General features: G+C 44.6%; 2 pseudogenes; both read right to left on the bottom strand.

The window, feature by feature from the left end:
- The window catches only part of LOC147640919 (uncharacterized), a 122,978-nt pseudogene extending 117,806 nt beyond the window's left edge, over positions 1-5,172 (bottom strand).
- Positions 5,173-8,184: 3,012 nt separating this feature from the next.
- On the bottom strand, positions 8,185-11,500 carry LOC147640918 (lysM domain receptor-like kinase 4; annotated as a pseudogene).
- Positions 11,501-12,440: the final 940 nt, after the last annotated feature.

Here is a 12,440-nt window from a genome sequence, read left to right as displayed (position 1 = left end):
CACTTGGCTTTTTTTATAAGTCGCCATTTTGCGTTGTTTTGTCTATGAACCTCAAAAGAAAGATGGTAATGAGGAGCCCTATGAAATCTCTTAGCACAATAGGGCTTATGATATACGTACGTCACAATCACTGAACTAGAAAAATAAAGCTTATGATATAGGTCACAATTGCAGAACTGGCTATTCAGCCCTGCATGGGAATGATGATGCAATAGAAAATTATATGTGAATATAGTGTTGACTTTGATTGAAGAATGGTTGAAGAATGTGCTAAGCTTCTGATTGGAGAACAAAATGCTACTCATTGGAGAATGGCTTTGCTCCCGGTAATACATCACAAGAAGTTTTGGGCATTTTCCCTTGTGGGAAAGAGGCCCCCCTTCCCTTATGTCTCCCTACAGTGTTCAACATCATGAGCTTCTGCAAATGAGGTTCCGCATACCTAGCTAGTGCGGTGGGGATGCTGGCACACTTCCCGGGGCTGGCAGCACTGCACCTAGCTAGGTATGCTATGCCTCACCTGCTCTGCTGCTGCCTGCAGAAGGGAAATGGAAAGGGATGACCAATGATTAGGGAAAGGGCAGCCTTCCAAGGAGAAAGGGAAAGATAGGCTTCTCTTTCTTGGCCTCTTATCCCTTCGAAGAGCAAAGAGAAATGGAGCTGGCTTAGATACCACATGAAGGCACATGGCATGCAGGACGGAATGGAAAGACTGAAACATAGATCCAAGAGCAAACCAATTATAGCCAAAGTACTCACATGGTGTGATGTAGACTCTAGGATATGCCAAGTGAAAGTCAGCTCTCTTATATAGAGCACGCACACACACAATAGTACCACTATGCTTATGGGATAAATCCTAATGTGACACGTCGCATCCATAGTGCACACACTAGACTAGAACTCACAAACTAGCTCAACTTGACTTAATGTTATAACAAGAATAAACCAGTCTTTAAACTTGTAAAAGAGATTAACAAAATGTGCCAAGAAGAAACATATTAGTTATTAGTCCTTGCATAATTATGCCCTTTGACCAATTCAAGTCTTTTGTGAGTGTCAAACCATTTTCGTTGTGATTGGATCAATCCGATTTGACCGAGAGGCCAACCATTTTATGCTTGTTGATTGTAGTAAAAACTTGTTTGACTAATGTCAAACTACTTTTCCCTTATGTTGACTTTGTCTTTTTTATCGTAGTCAAAACCCCTTTGATTGAAATCCCTAGTCAACTTAATTTAACCCATTATTTCACACTAAAAAATACAACTTGGTGCATACAAAACATACATCATGGTGACAAGTCACATCAAAAGAGATGGAAATTGTGTGCATCCTAAGCAGACCTTGCAAATACTAAGATATGGAAATCATGGTGACAAGTCACATCAAAAGATATGGAAATTGTGTGCATCCTAAGCACAAAATAGCTCGTTGTCCCATACCCAAATAATGGTAAAACCGTATGAGCCAAACACATACCATTATAGTTGTGAAAGTTGCCATGTACTCAGCCTCACAACTAGAGGTGGCTAGGAAAGGCAACCAAGAAATGCATGAAGCACCAACAAAAACCAAAAGTGGACACCTATGGAAGTGCGGGCTGTAAGATGTCCGAATAGCCTAACAACTAGGGGTGGCCACGAAAGGCTTCTTTTTATAGCCTAACAACTAGGGGTGGCCACGAAAGGCTTCTTTTTATAACCTGCAGTGAACGAAGGGAGAAGGTCTATTTGATTAGAAGGGGAAGGGAGAAGGGAATGGAAAAGGAAAAGGAAAGGGAAAGGGAAAGGGAAAGGGAAGAAGGGAACAGGAAGGGAATGGGAAGGGAAAGGGAAAGGGAAAGGAAAGGGAAGGGAAGGGAAAGGAAAGGGGAAGTGAAGAGGGAAAGGGAAAGGGAGAAGGGGAAGGGAAGTAGGGAAAGGGAAGGGGAAGTGGGAAGCAAAGATGGATATGTTAGCAAGTTGTTTGTTTGTTTTGCTACCAAGCAAGCTACCATATAGCGGGTTGGCATTTTCTAATTCCTCTACTGAACTCTTGTTTGTCCCATAGATCATGTTGGGTCTCCAGTGGACTTTGATAAATGAACTCATTTCGTTTCATTTCTTAGTTTTTTGTGGTGGATTTTTTAAAATCCTTCCCACTTTTTGTGGATACCTTTGGAGTGCGAAGGTCTCTTCCTTCCCCACACAATGTTATGATTGGGTTCTTTTCTTTTCTTCCTCAATCCACCCAAGCACTGTTGGGGGAATATGGGTTACTGTTAGTGGCTGTGTTGTATGAATTTCCTAGTTCTGGGGATCAAGGAAGGAACCCTCCGCCTCAAGTTGATGTGGTTGCTCCAAGAAAACCACATGTCAACTCACTATTACCTTCTTGGTTTCAGGATTGTAGAGGCAGTAACCCTTTACCTCTTCACTGTATCCCCAGAAGATACATCTGTGGCTCTTTGGCTCTCACTTCGTCCTATGCACAAAACAATCACATCCAAAATTTTGCAATGTGCAACATAAGGTTTCATACTAGAAAAGTTCTGAAGTGGAGTCATCCCTTTCACAGCTTTTGTGAAATTGTGATTTGAAATGTAGACTATCGTGTTGCATGCCTCCACCCAAAAAGTATTTGGTAGATTCTTCCCTTTCATCATACTGCTTGCCATTTCCAAACGACATGATTCTTGTGCTATGCTATTCCATTTTGTTGCGGTGTATGTGGAGGAAGTTTTTGCCTCTTGATTCCATGGCTTTTGACATAATTGTCGAATTCACTTGATGTGGACTCTTCACCTTTGTCTGATTCGAGCATCTTCAACTTTTTCCTAGACTGCTTCTCAACCATCACATATCATTCCTTGAATTTTCCAAGAGTCTGGTCTTTTGTCTTCAGGAAGTAAATCCAAATCCTTCTACTGTAGTTGTCAATACATGAAATAAAAGGAACAACCCAACGCTTTTGCTCCATCTTCCCACAGGGATCCGTATGTACAAGCTCAATGGGAGCCTTTGCTCTACTGGTCTCTTTGACGAAGGACTACTGATGCTGCTTGCCCATCAAACAAGCTTCACATACATTGGGTAGACCTACAATTTCTTGTAGGTCTATAATCATTTTGCTGTTATACATCTCTTTCAAGGAAGCAAGGTTGAGATGATGGAACCTCTCATGCCACAGCTGCTTGTTTCTCACATCAACCCGAGCAAGGAAAGTTGTTAGTTCATAGATGTTGTTTCACCAAGTTTCTCAACAACCTTCCCTTGAAGATCCACAATTTCTACACCATCTTTGCTGAGCAGCGAGACGGACAACAAGTTCCTCTTGATGTCTAGCACATAAAGGATATTAGACAACTGCTTCACAACTCCATTGGTTTTGAGAGCGATTGTACCTTGCCCTTTTGCAAGACATTTAACATTGCTGCCGACAACTACTAGGATGTCACCCCCTACTGGCTGTAGGGAGGTATACCAGTCCTTATGGCTACTTATGTGGCGCAATGCACCATTGTTGTTGATCCAAGAGTCATTTGCAGGAACATGAACTACCTTCATGCAAATCTCCTTAATTGCTATGAACAACTCCACCTTTACTTCCTACTTACTATTGCCATACTCCTTCTTTACATCGTTCTTCTCATTAGTGAGCTTCTTTCGGCACTCGTTCTACTTGTGCCTAGACTTGCTCCAGTAGAAGCACTTTATCTTCTTCTTTCTTTTCTTGTCTTTAGAAGAAGATGGGTTACCTGAGTCCTTACCCTTTCCTTTCTTCTGCCAAGCCGAGAAGGCAGAATCTTCTCCTGTTCTGGTCTTCTGACGGATCTCCTCTTCCAAAAGCATGGCACTAAAGTCCTCAAAGTTGAGGTGCATATTTCTATCTTTATGTTTAGTGCCATCACAATCCTGTCGTACTGTGGTGGGAGAATCTGTATGCACCTACGTGCCATATCCTTGCTAGTGACGGAAATGCAAATGGCGGTCATGTGATTGTGTAGATTCTTCACGTGATGAATTTCTATGCCGCCTCAGACTTAAGTAGTTTCTCATTCGGAAGTTGAATCTCAAGATTTTAGATCTATGTCTGATTTGTGGTGTCGTATTGAATTTTCAAAACTTGTCATCCCTCCAGCAAATGCAGCATCAAACTACTATAAGAAGGAGAGAGCCTTAGTCCGATCTTCAAATCCTCGAAACGTGTCAAACTGCACTGCTGCACCACCTTCCTTGTATAGCTTTGGTTTCTCATAAATCGTCAAATGATCCATAGGATGTGCTTGTAATATAGGAACGCTAACAGGCGATAAAGAAACTATCGGACCACTGACTATAGGGCTTATAGGCGCAATACTTGCTTGCTGATTTTGATAACCAGCCATACCAAAAGTGCCCTGTACCTGGTACATGAGCAATATGAAAATGAAATTGCGAAAGAAAATTAGCCCACCTCATTTGTATGTCGGATAACTTGGTTTGCGTCATGAAGTATTTGATACTTTGATGATCCGTTCGTATGATGAATGGAGTCCCCAACAAATAGTGCTTCCATGCATCTAGAGCATGAATGACCGCAAGCAACTCTTTCTCATAGATTCCAAGAGACTTTTCTTGCGGTTGCAAGCGGCGACTTTCATAAGCGATAGGGTGTCCTTCTTGAGAAAAGTACAGCTCCTATGCTTTCACCGCAGGCATCACAATGTACCTCAAAAGTCTTTGAGAGGTCTGGAAGCACTAAAAGTGGTTGCGACATAAGCTTTGCTTTAAGCTCCTTAAAGGCGGTGTCCTCTTTTGCAGTCCATTGAAACTTAACCTTTTTCTTCGTTAAGTCGTGCAAAGGACCTGCTATTATAGAAAACTTCTCTATGAAGCGTCTATAATAGGAACACATGCCTATGAAACTTCTGAGCTCGTGTAAGTTTCTAGGTTGTGGCCATTCTTCTATTATCCTAAGCTTTTCGGGGTCCATAGAGATCCCCTTCTTAGAGATAATATGACCCAAATAGCGAATCTCTTTAAGGAAGAATTCGCTCTTCTTACTATTCACATAAAGCTTATGCGCACGTAATTCATCAAATACCATTGCTAAATGTGCTTTGTGTTCATCGAGTGATCTGGAATAAACAATTATATCATCAAAGAACACACCAGTAAAGCTACGATGTTTACGAAAAATGTTATCCATTAAACGATTAAAAGTAGCTGGAGCGTTAGTGAGACCAAAAGGCATCACTAAGTACTCATACAAACCAAATTGCGTCCTAAACGCAGTCTTGTGGATATCTTCAGGTACAATCCTTATTTGATGATATCCACTTTTCAAGTCAAGCCTACTATAGTAGGTTGATCCTTGAAGCTTATCAAAAATGTCTTCAATCCTAGGGACTGGAAAATGATTTTTGATAGTGTTCTTGTTTAGTGCACGATAGTCCACACACATACGGTATGAACCATCCTTCTTTTGCACTAGTAACACTGGGGAGCAATAAGGAGAAGAGCTGGGATGTACCATCTCTTTCTCTAGAAGCTTGTTGACTTGCGACATGATTTCCTCTTGTTGTGCTAATGAGACCCTATAAGGAGGCCTATTTGGGGGAGAACTTCCTTGGATGAGTTCTATCTTATGGTCATCATTCCCTCGGGATGGAGGCAATTCATTAGGGATAGAATCCGCAAAATAATCATCATACATTTGTAAGAAAGTCATTAAATTTGATTCCACGTTTTCATGCACACCATTTTCTTCATCACTTAAATTGTGTGAATTATTAAAAACATTTGGGTTTGGAGAATCTTTAACATAAATCATATACGCAAAAAGAGATGACTTCATTATTTTCTGTAGAGAATTATTGCTTACAATAGGGATTGAGTTGCCTTTACTTTTAGCCTTGATCCTAAAGTTCTTTCCCATGTGGCTAAAAGAGATTACCCTATCAGGAAATGTGATTTGTGCATACATGTGTACCGTGGTGAAACCACGGTATTCCTAGGATAACAGCTTCATGCATAAGACGAGAAACATAAAACTCTTCGCTGTCAACATAATCTTGGATATGGAGCCTAAGCTTCCCAATTAATGGTGTAACTAGGACTTCTAAGTGACCTTTGAAGGCTCCACTAGCTTCTAGAGATGGTCCCATCTCTTCCGTTTCTATGCCTAGCCTATGTGCTAATTCTACCAAAATAAAATTATGTGTGGAACCAAGATTGAACAACATAAAAGCACTTTGATCCTTGATCTTTCCCCACACATAGCACAATTGTGAGACCTTGGCATCTTGAGTTTCACCCGAAAGAATGTTTGTGGCTTGTGGCTTCTCTTTCTTTGGTCCTTTGTGCGGACAAGCATGATAGCTATGACCTTGTTCGCCACAGCGAAAGCATCGATTCTCTTTTCGATACTTATCGAGCTCTTCCGGAGAAAGTCTTGGTTTGCCCTTGTAAACACCTTTTTCCTTCTTGTTGTTTACATGGCTCTTTTGGTCCTTGTGAGTGAGGACGTACATTGAATTTATCTTCTTTTCCCAACGGCTTAGGAGCCCCATTATTGTTGGTAAAGATCTTCACAGCAACCATTGAATGATGTATTACCTTAGAAATAGTCCTGGGCTTTTGCGCGTTAATATATGCCTTCATGTCTTCAGGAAGACCTGCACAATATTGTTGCTTTTGCTGGGACAATTCAATCTTTTCGAAGACTGTAGCCTTGAGATGGAGATCCCAAAACTTATCGATGGCTACGTGACGTAGCTTGGAGCTTTCAGTGAAATGCTCTCCTCCAAAAGCGGCATCAAATTGTGGATAAAAGCCAACACTTTGTCCGTTTGTCCATAAGCACCATCATAGGAAAGAAAAGTGATATTCTTTCCTCCTCCTTCGAACTTTTGCAACTTCCGAGCTCTTGCGCTTCCTTGAAGAATGCGCCTTGTGAGAAGACTGCTTGTGAGAAGATGAGGATTCTCTTGAGTCCGAAGAGGTAGGAGGACTTGAAGGGGGAGAGGGTGTCCTTCTTTTTCGTTGATAACGGCGCCCCCTTTCCTTCCTCCCACTCCACAACGTACTAGAATCATCGCTCATGCTAGAATGGTGCCTCTTTGATGAACGATGAGGAGAACGAGGTGCTCGTCGTCTTCGTGGTGCACCTTCCGAAGAGTGCTCCTCTTGATCACTTTCCCTTGTGATCGGTTCATTCCTTCTTGGAGAGTAGACAAAAATTTTAGTGCATAGGCAACTTTGAAAGGGGTGGAAACTTTCATGAACCTTAAACTTCCTACAAGACTAAGCCGAAGGTATTGCAAAATTATTTGTGCATAACCAAGTACGTATCTATGGATTTACACACCAAAAACCACGTGAAAACGTATAAGAACAAAGCTCTAATCTTACTATTGGATTGACACACATATAGAGGAAAGAAAACAAAGCAACAAGCTCGAACTCAAAGAATTGTGCTGCATTATTATATTCTTCTCTTATGTGCTAGATCCCAATAGTCACAAATATGAGAGTATAGAATTGTAGGTAATAAATGTGTAGGTGTCCACAAAAGGAACTTAGGAGGGAGAAAATTTGCGATTGAATTTAGAAATTTACACGGAGAAACATTGAAAGAGATGTTTTTTCGTTGGAAAGTTTAGAGAGAAGAGAGATATGAACCGGCTGATTATTGACTACATTTAAGGGCTGAAATTCATTAGTTTTGGTGTATATTACTAGTAAAATCACTAAATTTAACACAAAATACCGGTTCTATTCTTCAAATCCTTTATTTTTAAGGGCTGGGAAAAGGTTTTTGTCGAGCACTGCATGCAGCACAATAGAAACCGATAAAATATTCAATTTATGCAGTGCGCAAATTGGGGATTCGACACGTTCTGTGTTCAAATCTCACCTTAGGCCATGGTCTCCTTCTCTCTCGCCCCCAACCGGCACGTTCTGTGTTTAAATCTCCTGTTAGGCTGGCTAGATCGCCATGGTCACCTACATGATTCTTTCCTATGACGTTAATCGACTCTCTGGCGTGACAAGCAATTCTCAAGTAGCTTGGAGAGCGTGAAAGCCACAGCTCTCGCAGATGGGTGTGCGGAGGCATCATGATCCAAACAAGATCGCGCAAGTGCAGTCACGGCGTCACATTCCGTGTGAAGCTCATTAGCTTCACTGCAAGTGTTTATCCATGCCATCAGACTCTCCTTCACAATCGCGCCTGCAGCCAACAAGCCGCCCAGCTTTCACATTCTGAGGTCTCCATCATCTCCAGCAACACTTCCCCAAATGCATACAGATCTACCTTTGGTGACACCTTGCTATGCGTCTCACCCTCATGGGATGTGACCTTTGATGACTCCTTTGTCTGCATCACACGCTCATGTGATGTGAGCTTTGATGACATCTTGGTATGCATCACATGCTCGTGTGATGTGTAATCACCATTGCACGCTTGCAGGTGGTGTGTTGCATGAAGCTTTACGTTGTCGTCAATTGCGACTGCCAATGCAAAGTTCGTCAACTTGCCCCTCATCTTGGAGTCCACCAAGATGTTGTCGATGTTAATGTTGTTGTGGACACATCTTGGATATGTATGATCATGTATGTACTCCAATATCCAATGCAATCTGTAGCCGGTCGCAACATGCCAACGCTTGCGAGCTGCCCTGGCTACGCGCATGCCCATGAAGCAAATCATGTAGTGAGCCTTTCTCTGCATACTCATAGACAAGATATGATTCATTTGGAGAGGCTGAGCAAAACCCCAGTACGGGTATAATACTGGAGTGGTGAAGCATCTGCGAGATTTGGACTTCTTTCGATACATCCCTCACCATCTTCACAGCCACATCTCGCCCTTTGATAGTTCCCCGGTATACGGCACCTTTGATTCTTACGGAAACGTGAAAACCATGCATTGCTTGATAGATCTCATGAGCTGTATAAATCATAAGCCAATCAGACATACCTTGAGAGAGGTTGACTTGAGGCTTGCGGCTTTGAGGAGATTGCACAATCGGCGAAGATATGGCATAATTGGGCCGTAGGAAGGGCCTTTCGAGCACAGGTTTTCTTTGAAACCTTCTTGCGATGCAATAAGCTGCAATGGTGATGTCACGTAGGCTGTAATGCCTGTGACCGACGGCAGACCGGATGGCCATATCCGGGGTTCAGTGGGAGAGGACGCCCATGCGGAGTCATGGGCGGCCAGGCTAGTGTGGACGGCAGGCCACACACTATATAGCCTGGGGGATGAGGGGCAATCCTCATTCTTCCTCTATGGCTGGGTGGTGAGCCAGAGGCCGTCCCCTCTCGTGGTAACGCCCGTAGTGGCGTTACGGATATCTAACACTGGTATCAGAGCATGGTTCGAAGGGATCGTGAGAGTCCGCGCGCACGAACGGGGGGACCGGAGCCCACTCGGTGGTTTTCATCCACAATCTCCTCACCCTTATCTCCACAAGGGAATGTGTGGAGGAAGGAGGGCCAAGACTTTTGAAGGGAAGAACTCTTTCTCTCTCTCTCTCATTCTCTCTCCCCGTCACACACAGCATTGAGGTAAGCAAAATTTGTTTTGTTTTCATTAATCTTGTGTTTTTCTGCGCTGAATCGCTTTGCAATGTTCTGCGTTGAACGTTTTCAATAGAAAAGCCTGTGTGGAGGTGGGGGGAGGGGGGGCGCAGACCAACCCCCAAAAAAAAACCGTATGCAGTAAGGGAGGCGCAGACCACCCCCACGACCAGGTGTGTGTGTGGGGGGGCGAAGCTGCAACTCCGTGTGCAGAAGTGGCGAAAATCAGCCAGCCCCAGCAAGCCTTGGGGCGCAAACAAAGGCAAATGGCGAGGTGGGGATAACACCCGTCAGGTCGCCCAGCAGCGTGGGTAAACGGCGGCGAAACACTGTGTGAAGCGGCGAAACAGGTAGCTGAAACTCAGTGTGTGGCCTGTGTGTGTGGGGGTGGGGCGGCAAAGACCAGCCCGGCCAGCCCCACGAGATGCGTGAATGCGGTGTGCGGGGGGAAGCGAACAGCAGCCCCTACACACACCGTTGTGCTGCGTGGAGAATCAAAACCATAGTAGCGCGCGCCTGCTATACACCGCGTTGAGGTTCCCAAGCGCCGTAGAATGCGTTGACTGGCCAGCGTCTGAAGGTACCCAGGCGGCCAGCCATGGGCGGCGGCGCCGGCCAGCCAGCGGCGGCCAGCCATTGCGGCCACCCAGGCGGCGGCGCCGGCCAGCCAGCAGCGGCCAGCCAGGCCCAGGCGGCCAGCCATGGGCGGCGGCGCCGGCCAGCCATGGCGGCAGCGGCCGGCCAGAAATGGCGCCAGCCAACCCACCAAACAGCCGGCGATAAACGCCCAGCACACGCCAGACGCCCACCAGCGGCCTGAAGAAAAAAAAAAAAAAAAAGATTTGGACTTCTTTCGTTACATCCCTCACCATCTTCACAGCCACATCTCGCCCTTTGATAGTTCCCCGGTATACGGCACCTTTGATTCTTACGGAAACGTGAAAACCATGCATTGCTTGATAGATCTCATGAGCTGTATAAATCATAAGCCAATCAGACATACCTTGAGAGAGGTTGACTTGAGGCTTGCGGCTTTGAGGAGATTGCACAATCGGCGAAGATATGGCATAATTGGGCCGTAGGAAGGGCCTTTCGAGCACAGGTTTTCTTTGAAACCTTCTTGCGATGCAATAAGCTGCAATGGTGATGAGGACGAGGATCGTGATGCTGATTGTGGTAGCTGAGGCCACGATGGGCACTTTGTTCTCAGGGCTTGGAGGGCTTGTAGAATTGAAGCTCACATTTGGAGGCAGAGTAGGTTTTTCTTTGAAAGGGAGGAGGACGGTGGTAGTCGCAGGGAGGCTCCGTGATACATTCTCAATCTGGTTTACTGATAAAAACTCTTCGGGATTGACACCAAACATGTCGATCACTGAGTGTACTATCTCATTGATGCTTCCTACTGGATAAGTGACAAGAAACTTGATTCCTCTCCCTTGGAGTGTAGAGTTCGGGCATGCACATCTGAGAGGGAGGTTGAGGATGTTCCCGATGTAAAGGTTTGTTGGTTCAGTGTGCGGATTCGCATCCTCAATAGCTTGGCATATGCTTAAGCCCTCATAGGTTAGACGGCCAATCATGAACACTGTATCCTTTGGCATGATTGTGTATGTGATGTTATGTGAAGAGAAGTTGCCATTGCATGTGCATGTGAGGGGGATGTAGAGGCCCTCTCCAGGGTTTAGATCTGGGGTAAGAGATGAGAGGCTGCTTGCATTGGCTATGTCGGGTGATGTTGTGTTGAAGAGATTGGAAATGCTGGAGAGAGAGGAGAATGGGCCGGTCTGCACACGGAAATAAGCAAGAGTTTCACAACGTGGATATGATGGCTCACAAGGGTAGCCTGCACTGTCGCCAGAAGGGCAGCGCGAGGTTTGCTGCTGGCTAGTAACCATAAGAAGGTGGAGACTAAAACATGAAAATAAGAAGAACAGAAAGAGAAAGGCGTGCATGGTGCGTAAGTGCAGTTGCGGTCCTGTCGTGTAACAACGGCTGATTGTACCTGCCATAAAGGATACAAATTCTTATGAAGCTATGGCTATGACTATGGCCATGGCTATGGTGATACTCTGCAGGATTAAGAATCCATACTCCTATTGAAGCTAATCTGTCATATCAATTACACTTCTTTCCAATGCATTTTCGACCACATGTGATGACATGCACGGACAGATCTTTAGCTTAGCTGCGTTGATGAAGCTGAAGAATGCAGGCAATGGAACCTTGGCTATATTGTTGATGAAGATGTAGTGAAAGGATAGCTATAGTGACACCTATGGAACTGTGTGTGTACAAGACAAATCCTCTCTCTAGAAGCAAAGCATAATCTCTCTCTACAAGCAAGCTTTGGCTATGTGCAAGATCAAAGCCTACTACATGAAGGACTTTTGAAAAGGAAAGGCTTTTCTAAGACATTTTTCAACTACAATTCACAGTTTGCGGATTACGACAACATTATGAGCTTCTATGGGTGAGGCATAGCACACCTAGCTAGGTCCGGTGGGAGAGAGGGGGCTGCCGGCAGCCCCTTACCCCTACCATAGCTAGCTAGGTATGTGGAGACTCACACAGAAGCTCATGATGCTTAGCATACCTAGCTACGTGCGGTGAGGGGGCTGCCGCCGGCAGCCCCTTAACCCCACTGTAGCTAGCTAGGTATGCGGACCTTCCTTCGTCTCCCGAGGAGCTCATGATGTTGAACAGTCTAGGGAAACTTATGGGAAAAGGGGCTTTTTCTTTCCAAGCACCTCTTTAAACAATATCACTTCTCCTTTAACAAGAATCTCTTCTTGTGCATAGAACACAAGAATCTCTTCTTGGGTATGGAAAAACAATTAAGAAGCCCTTGGCCCTTTCTATACTGAAGAGCAAGCTCAAATTCTCAATGACGTT

This window comes from Cibotium barometz, chromosome 2 (assembly GCF_041138505.1).
Source record: "Cibotium barometz isolate CiBa-2024 chromosome 2, ASM4113850v1, whole genome shotgun sequence".
NCBI classification, from domain to species: domain Eukaryota; kingdom Viridiplantae; phylum Streptophyta; class Polypodiopsida; order Cyatheales; family Cibotiaceae; genus Cibotium; species Cibotium barometz.
Note: the sequence above shows the minus strand (reverse complement) of the source record. Positions and strands in the feature narration are given on the sequence as shown.